Here is a 9615-nt window from a genome sequence, read left to right on the forward strand (position 1 = left end):
TGACATGATGGAATTTGTTGAAGTGCACTACCTGCTGGGAGTTTGGATTTTACAAATACTTTTTTTTATTTATTGATACTGTAATTGTATCCCCACTCACAGTATGACTCTGCTGTGTGTGTAAAACTCTCTGTCATACATACATACACATACACACACACATACACACACACTCATAGGCACAGTGTATGTATATGCTGTGTGCTGATTGACAGTGACTCCTTTTCTAGTCCACACACACAAAAAAAACCTGCTAGGCAAACGGAACAAAAAAGACAAGTAGCTTGGGTGAACTATTCTTCTCTCCAGTCTGTCAGTATGCACCAGGGTTTTGCATTCGTCCAGGAAGAATTAGGTAATTTCCCCAGTTTTGGAAAAATTTGTTTTTAGGTTTAGTGCATACTAACTCCCCATTACTGTGCACTAAAATGAAATTTGTGTTTCCCTGAATTTTAAAGGCCTGAACTGCGGGAAATACGAAATTTCCTGCGGCTGGCTGAAAACGAAGCCTGAACCTCATACAACATGGAACCATAATCAAGGGTGGAAGAGGATGTAAGACAAAGGATTGATGGTCATTTGCAGTCAAATAGCTAAGAATATAAAATTGCTGTTTCAGTTTCTTTTTCCTAGATTCTTTACTGACTTTCTATGCATTGGTTAACCAGAAGTCTAAGAAGTAAGATGGGAGAGTAAGATTGCATAGCAATGAATAATGAGATAGACATAATTGACATTTCAGAGATCTGGTGGAAGTAGGATAACCAATGGGACAGTGCTATATCAGGGTGCAAATTATATCACAATGATAGGGAGGATCAACTTGGTGAGGTGGTACTTTATATTCACGCTGAGGTAGATTTTAAAAACATACGCGCGCACGTACTTTTGCTCACGCACCAGGGTCGGCGCGTGCAAAGGGGGTGCACATTGGTGCAACTTGTGCGCGCCAAGCCCTGCGCACACTGCCCGTTCCCTCCAAGGCCGCTCCGAAATCGGAGCGGCCTCGGAGGGAACTTTTTTTCTAACCCCCGCACCTTCCCTTCCCTTCCCCTACCTAACCCACTCCCCCGGCCCTATCTAGATCCCCCCTACCTTTATCGGAGAAGTTACTACTGCCTCCGGGCAGTAGTAACTTACGCGCACAGGCGCGGCAGGCCCCGACACAGGCCACTGTGTCGGAGCACTCGGCCATGCCCCCGGACCAACCACACGCCCCCTATGTGACAGGGGGGCCGGCCAATGGCACGGATACCCTGTCACATGGTAAGGGCAAAGGGCCATCGGCGCCATTTTGATTAGTGGCAGCCGACGGAGCAGGAGATCGCTCCCGGGTCCCCCACTGGACCACCAGGTACCTGTAAAAGGTTTTTTGGGGGGTCGGGAGGGTGGGGGAAGCTAAGGGATTAGTTTTAAAGGGTTGGGGTGGGTTTAGGGGTTATTTTTGTGTGCCGTTTTTCCCACCCTCCCCCAAAACGATAAGAGAACCCCCACAAATAATATTGTGGCGTTTTCCTATCGTTTTGGGGGAGCCCCCGATTTCTGACGATTTTGAAAATATCGACGATATTTTCAATCGTCCGAAGCCCGATTCACATCCCTATAAAGCTCCTGGATGGAATAAATGACTGCTTCATGGAGCAATTAGTTCATAAACCAATGAGAGAGGGAGCTATTTTAGATTTAATTCTTAGTAGAATGCAGGATTTGTTGAGAGAGGTAACGGTGGTGGGGCCACTTGGCAATAGTGATCATAACATAATTAAATTTGAACTAATGGTTGGAAGGAGGACAATATGTAAATCTACAACTCTAACACTAAATATTCAAAAGGGAAACTTTGATAAAATGAGGAAAATAGAAAAAACTGAAAGGTGCAACTGCAAAGGTTAAAAGTATACAACAGGAGTGGGACATTCTTTAAAAATACAATCTTAGAAGTGCAGTCCAGATGTATTCCATGCATTAAGAAAGATGGAAGAAAGACAAAACAATTACCAGCATGGTTAAAAGGTGAGGTAAAAAAGGCAATTTTAGCCAAAAAACATCCTTCAAAAACTGGAAGAAGAATCCATCTGAAGAAAACAGAAAAAAGCATAAGCATTGTCAAGTTAAGTATAAAACACTGGTAAGGAAGGCTAAGAGAGAATTTGAAATGAAGTTGGCCATAGAGGCAAAAACTTATAATAAAACCTTTTTTAAAATATACCTGAAGCAAGAAACCTGTGAGGGAGTTGGTTGAACCATTAGATGACCGAGGGGTTAAAGGGGCCATTGTAGAAAGACTAATGAATTCTTTGCTTCTGTATTCACTAATGAGGATGTTGGGAAATACTAGTTCCAGAGATGGTTTTCAAGGCTGAGGAGTCAGATGAACTGAAACAAATCACTGTGAACCTGGAAGACGTAGTAGGCCAGATTGACAAACTAAAGAGTAGCAAATCACCTGGACTAGATGGTATTTACCCCAGGGTTCTGAAGGAACTAAAAGCTGAAATTTCAGATCTATTATTTAAAACTTATGACCTATCATTAAAATCATCCATTGTACCTGAAGACTGGAGGGTGGCCAATGTAACCCCAATATTTAAAAAGGTCTCCGAGGTTGATCTAGGAAACTATAGACCAGTGAGCCTGACTTTAGTGCTGAGAAAAATAGTGGAAACTATTCTAAAGATCAAAATCACAGAGCATATAGAAAGACATGGTTAAAAGGAACTCAATCAGCATGGATTTACCCAAGAGAAGTCATGCCTCACAAATCTGCTTTATTTTTTTGAAGGGATAAACATGTGGATAAAGGTAAAACAGTAGATATAGTGTATTTGTATTTTCAGAAGGCTTTTGACAAAATCCATCATGAGGGGCTTCTAAGAAAACTAAAAAGTCATGGGATAGGAGGCAATGTCCTTTTTTGGATTATAAACTGGTTAAAGGCAGGAAACAGAGAGTAGGGTTCAGTTTTCACAGTGGAGTACTTCAGGGATCTGTACTTGGACCAGTGTTTTTAAATATATTTGTTAATCATCTAGAAAGGAATATGATGAGTGAGGTAATCAAATGAATGATGAGTGAGGTAATCAAATGATGAGTGAGGTAATCAAATTTGTAGATGATTCAAAATTATTCACAAACAGATTGTGATAAATTGCAGGAGGACCTTGTGAGACTGGAAGATTGGGCATCCAAATGGCAGATGAAATTTAATGTGGACAAGTGCAAGGTGATGAATATAGGGAAAAATAACTCATGCTGTAGTTATTCAATGTTAGATGCCATATTAGGAGCTACCACCCAGGAAAAAGATTTAGACGTCATGCATTAAGAAAGACGGTGCAAGGGGGTGCACATTTGTGCAACTTGCGCACACCGAGCCCTAAGTCTATTCCATGCTACTGTTGCTAGTAATAGCAGTGGCTATTTTCTAAGTCGACATAATTAATAGCAGGTAATGGACTTCTACTCCAAGAACTTATCCAATCCTTTTTTAAACACAGATACACTAACTGCACTAATCACATCCTCTGGCAAAAAATTCCAGAGTTTAATTGTGTGTTTAGTGAAAAACAACTTTCTCCGATTAGTTTTAAATGTGCCCTATGCTAACTTCATGGAGTGCCCCCTAGTCTTTCTATTATCCGAAAGAGTAAATAACCGATTCACATCTACCCGTACTAGACCTCTCATGATTTTAAATACCTCTATCATATTTCCCCTCAGGCATCTCTTCTCCAAGCTGAAAAATCCTAACCTCTTTAGTCTTTCCTCACAGGGGAGCTGTTCCATTCCCCTTATCATTTTGGTAGCCCTTCTCTGTACCTTCTCCATCGCAATTATATCTTTTTTGAGATGCGGCAACCAGAATTGTACACAGTATTCAAGGTGCGGTCTCACCATGGAGGGATACAGAGGCATTATGACATTTTCCGTTTTATTCACCATTCCCTTTCTAATAATTCCCAACATTCTGTTTGCTTTTTTGACTGCCACAGCATATTGAACCGACAATTTCAATGTGTTATCTACTATGATGCCTAGATCTCTTTCTTGGGTTATAGCACCTAATATGGAACCTAACATTGTGTAACTATAGCATGGGTTATTTTTCCCTATATGATTCACCTTGCACTTATCCACATAAAATTTCATCTGCCATTTTGATGCCCAATTTTCCAGTCTCACAAGGTCTTCCTGCAATTTATCACAATCTGCTTGTGATTTAACTACTCTGAACAATTTTGTATCATCTGCAGTTTTGATTATCTCACTCATCGTATTTCTTTCCAGATCATTTATGAATATATTGAAAAGTAAGGGTCCCAATACAGATCCCTGAGGCACTCCACTGCCCACTCCCTTCCACTGAGAAATTGTCCATTTAATCCTACTCTCTGTTTCCTGTCTTTTTGCTAGTTTGCACTGAGGAGTAATTCTTAGCTAAGGCTTTGATTAACACTGAATTTGCATGAAGGCACACTCAGTTATACACATAGGGGCAGATTTTCAAAGGGGTACGCGTGTAAGATATGCGCGTACCCCCCAAAAAACCTGCCCCAAACTCTCCCTGCATGCGCCGAGCCTATGTTGAATAGGCTCGGTGGCACGCACAGGCCCCGGGAAATGCATAAGTCCCGGGGCTTTCCTGGAGGGCGTGTCGGGGGCATGTTGTGGTGACGCGTCATCCGGATGGGGCCGCGGTATGGTTCCGGCCCGAAGGCGTTTTGAGGGCGTGGCCGAGGCCTCCGAAACTGCTCCCGGGCCAGGGAATCGCGCACTGGCGGCCGGTTTGCGTGCGTGAGTTACGCCTGCTTCAGGCAGGTGTAACTTTTCAAACAAAGGTAGGGGGGGTTTAGATAGGGCTGGGGGGGGGTTATGTAGGGGAAGGGAGAGGAAGTTGTGGGAGGGTGGAAGGAAAGTTCTCTCCGAGGCCGCTCCAATTTCGGAGCGGCCTCAGAGGGAATGGAGGTAGGCTGCGTGGCTCGGCGCACACAGGCTGCCGATTTTACGCATCCTTGCGCACGCCGACCCCAAATTTTAAAAGATACGTGTGGCTATGCGCGTATCTATTAAAATCCGGCGTACTCTTGTTTGCGCCGGGTGCACGAACAAAAGTACGCGCTTGCATATTTTTTTTTAAATCTGCCCCATATTTTTACACGCTAAACTACTTGTAAAATCGGTAGTAAACTTGTATGTGCAAAACTGTGTGAACAACCGCATGCAAATGTATGCACAACTAAGCATACTTATTACATTGGAGCCTCTGTTATCAAGTGGACATTAGGATTGTTAAAAAAAAAGGTACAGTTGTTTATAAGCATGGGGGCAAGCTAAAGTATTTATCTGAGAACGCTGCAGACAGTGTGCTAGCTTGCAGTGCTTTACATAATATAGCTAATAGTCAAAACATTCCAGGTGACACTAACCCAGATCTGAAAGCAGATACTGCTAGCACCCCTGTTGGAATGCTAGAAAGCTCTGTGAAGCCCAGCCATAAGTGAGTACAGATTACTTTTCCTGTATGTATGTATAATTTTAAGGCATTTTAAGCTAGCATGGCCCTATTTCACAACAATGAAATTGCCTATTATATTTTCCTATTTTCTTCACTGAAAACAGGCTAATAACCCCTATTCCTTCCTCTCCCCTCTTCTCTTCATTGACTTCATTCTTCATGGCATGATGTCCCATATTGTAGCCATATTTAGAGCTTCTGCAAGCAAAAGTCTTATACAGCAATTTTGACACTTTATATTAACAAACAGATTGCTACAGCATTTGTGGACTCACAAAGGGGCAGATTTTCAAAGGGTTATGCGCGTAGGTTACACGCGTAACCCCAAAAACCTGCTCCTGCTCGCACCGAGCCTATTTTGCATAGGCTCAGCAACGCGTGCAAGCCCTGGGATACACGTATGTCCCGGGGCTTTGAAAAAGGGACAGGAAGGGGGCGGGGGTGTGGGTGTGGCGCTGGTCCGGGGGTGGTCCGATGGCAGTCCAGGGGTGGTCCGGGGGCAAGGCCGAAGCCGGCACAGCGGCTCTGCCGGGGGATGGCGCGCCGGCAGCCGGCCAGTGTGCGCAAGATATGCCTGCCAGAGGCAGGCGTAAACAATTGAAACAAGATGGGGGGGGAGGGATTTAGCTAGGGCTGGGGGGTGGGTTAGATAAGGGAAGGGAGAGGAAGGTGGGGGGCAGCAGAAGAAAAGTTCCCTCCGAGGCTGCTCCGATTTCGAAGTGGCCTTGGAGGGAACGGGGAAAGCCATCGGGGCTCCCCTAGGGCTTGGCGCGCGCAAGGTGCACAAGTGTGCACCCCCTTGTGCACGCTGACCCCGGATTTTATAACATGCGCGCGCTAGCGCACGCATGTTATAAAATCAGGTGTACATTTGTGCGCGCCAGGTAGCGCGCACAAATGTACCCCACGCGAGCAGATTTTAAAATCTGCCCAAATATTTTTCGTGGTTGAATTGTATAGGTTTGTAAACTATAAGTTTTAAACCTCACAGAATCCTTTCAAAACGAAAATGAAAACCAAAAGTAAGATATAGTTTAGAAAAATAATATGCTTTGATTACAAAGCAACAAAGACTTCTGTAAATATGATACATTTCAAATATATAATGTAAGAAATGTACGCAGAAGGAAAATTACATACAGATGCAAGGCAAATGCATTTCATATTGAAACCATATTTTGTTTTATAAGGAAAGAATGTATACAAATAACAAAGCAAATAACAGAGAATCCTTAGTAGAATCATGCTGAGAATATTATGCAATGCAAAGACATATAAAAAGGGAAGCTAGCAAAGAACATAAGAAATTGCTGTACTGGGTCAGACCAAGGATCCATCAAGCCCAGAATCTTGTTTCCAACAGTGGTCAATCCAAACACTAAGTAGATCCCATGCTAGTGGTGATGCCATTAATAGCAGTGGCTATTCCCAAAGGGGCAGATTTTAAAAGGCCTGCGCGCGCCGGCGCGCCTATTTTGCATAGGCCACCGGCGCGCGTAAAGCCCCGGGACACGCGTAAGTCCCGGGGCTTTCGAAAAGGGGCGGGAGGGGGCGTGTCTGGGGCATTCCCGAAACGACGCGGCGTTTCAGGGGCGTGCCGCGGCGTTTTGGGGGCAGGCCAAGGGGCGTGGCGCCGGCCCGGGGGCGTGGTCGAGGCCTCCGGACCAGCCCCCGGGACCAGAGGACGGAGCGGGGTTGCCGGCCGGCGTGCGCAAAGTTACGCCTGCTGAAAGCAGGCGTAACTTTGCCAACAAAGGTGGGGGGGGGTTTAGATAGGGCTGGGGGGGTTAGGTAGGGGAAGGGAGGGGAAGGTGGGGGGAGGGCGAAGGAAAGTTCCCTCCGAGGCCGCCCCAAAATCGGAGCGGCCTCGGAGGGAACAGGCAGCGCACGCTGGGCTCGGCGCGCGCATGTTGCACAAATGTGCACCCCCTTGCGCGTGCCGACCCTGGATTTTATAAGATACGCGCGGCTACGCGCGTATCTTATAAAATCCAGTGTACTTATGTTCGCGCCTGGTGCGCGAACAAAAGTACGCGATCGTGTATTTTTTAAAGATCTACCCCAAAGTCAACTTGACTATAGCAGTCATTGGACTCTCCTCCAGGAACTTATCCAAACCTTTTTTAAATCCAACAATACTAACTGCACTAACCACATCCTCTGGCAGCAAATTCCAGAGCATAATTGTACATTGAGTGAAAAACAACTTTCTCCGATTAGTTTTAAATGTGCTACATGCTAACTTCATAGAGTGCCCCCTAGTCTTTCTTTTATCCGAAAGACTAAATAACTGATTTGCATTAACTTGTTCTAGACCTCTCATGATTTTAAACACCTCTATCATATCCCCCCTCAGCCATCTCTTCTCCAAGCTGAAAAGTCCTAACCTCTTTAGTCTTTCCTCATAGGGGAGCTGTTCCATTCCCCTTATCATTTTGGTAGCCCTTCTCTGTACCTTCTCCATCACAATTATATCTGTTTTGAGATGTGGCGACCAGAATTGTACACAGTATTCAAGGTGCGGTCTCACCATGGAGCGATACAGAGGTATTATGACATTTTACGTTTTATTCACCATTCCCTTTCTAATAATTCCCAACATTCTGTTTGCTTTTTTGACTGCTGCAGCACACTGAACTGACAATTTCAATGTGTTATCCAGGGACTTTCAATAAGTCTTGGGGGGGGTTGGGAGGGTGGGGGTATTATAGTTAAATTGGGATGTGCAAAGTGGATTTTCCTGAAATTTCCTGAAAATTCATTTTTCGGGGAGGCCGAAAAAAATCGGCCTGAACCGTGGGAAAACGAAATTTCCAGCAGTGGGCCGATATGAAGGCTGAACCAAAAGGTTCGGCCGAATAACCTCTCTAATTTAAATGAAGAACTGACAAGTATACAAAAGGCTCAGACTTTGTCATATTGTTCTTCCTTCTCCAGCTGACTGTGACTTGGTGAATAAAAGACAATATAGCAAAGTCTGGGCCTTTTTACACTTGTAAGAAAATGTCTATAGGAAGTCTCAAATAAAAAGTGATAGCCAATGAAGAAGCCAATGCAGGAGCATTAAGACCAGGAGCCAGGAGACTGAAGACTGAAGACCAGGGGCCAGGAGACTGGAGAACAATTACATTAGATTCTATACAGAGCACTTCCTCTCTCAATATCTCAGCTACTTACTGTGACTTATCAGGGCTACTTTTCTCCACTGCACATACAGGCATACTGTTCTTCATCAGCAACCCTGTCAACTTCTCAGGCAGTAGATCCACTTTTAGCAGCATGGCCAGGTCCATCTGCATCCCGATCGCAACAACTTCTCCAGTTTTCTATATGCTGTTGGCATCACTTCAAGATAGATATCCCACTATACAGGTACAGGCTCTCTCTAGCCGGGGCAGGCCCAGCAGTTAGCCATCTCCACCTAGGATTAGGGACTTTTCAGCCAGGACAGGCCCAGCAGGCTATCTTCTTCACCCAGGCACAGGGATTCTTCAGCCAGGGCAAACCCAGCTGCAAAGTTGACAGAGCATAGGAAACTCTGAATAAGGGCAATTCTCCTGTGCTGCTGATCACCTCTTTCCTCCTCTATGCCTCTTAGCAGGGGGTTCCTATAGCCCTCTGCTGACACAATGGCCAGATAGATTGAGACTGCTCCTGGTTGTTGTTGTTGTTGTTGATGATGATGGATCTGGATTGGAGGTTCCTGCTGGAATTCTTACACAGCTAGTAGAATGGTGGATTTCAAGTTGTTGAGAGCAGTGATGAGACTAATGTTTAAGTTGCTCACAGAGGCAGTTAGCATGTTAAGTCCTAGGAAGAGTGTTAGAGTCCGCTGCTGCTGCTGCTGCTGGCTCTGCTGCATCGTTTGCATTTCCCTGCAATGACTCCTTGTGCTATCTTGCAGATTTGTGGCTTCCTGAGTGCTGGTCATGGTGACATCTGGCAGCTGTGGGGGGTTCCTGTGGTAGTGGCTGAGCTGGTGGGATCATTTGCTGAGACCCTGAAGGCGATGTTGTAGACACTTGCACAGCTGTTCCCTCTACTGCCTGACTGGTTCAGACTGGGCTTCAGGCTGAAGGTATGCTTGTAGCTCCACTGTT

Source organism: Rhinatrema bivittatum, chromosome 8 (genome assembly GCF_901001135.1).
Source record: "Rhinatrema bivittatum chromosome 8, aRhiBiv1.1, whole genome shotgun sequence".
Taxonomy (NCBI): Eukaryota; Metazoa; Chordata; class Amphibia; order Gymnophiona; family Rhinatrematidae; genus Rhinatrema; species Rhinatrema bivittatum.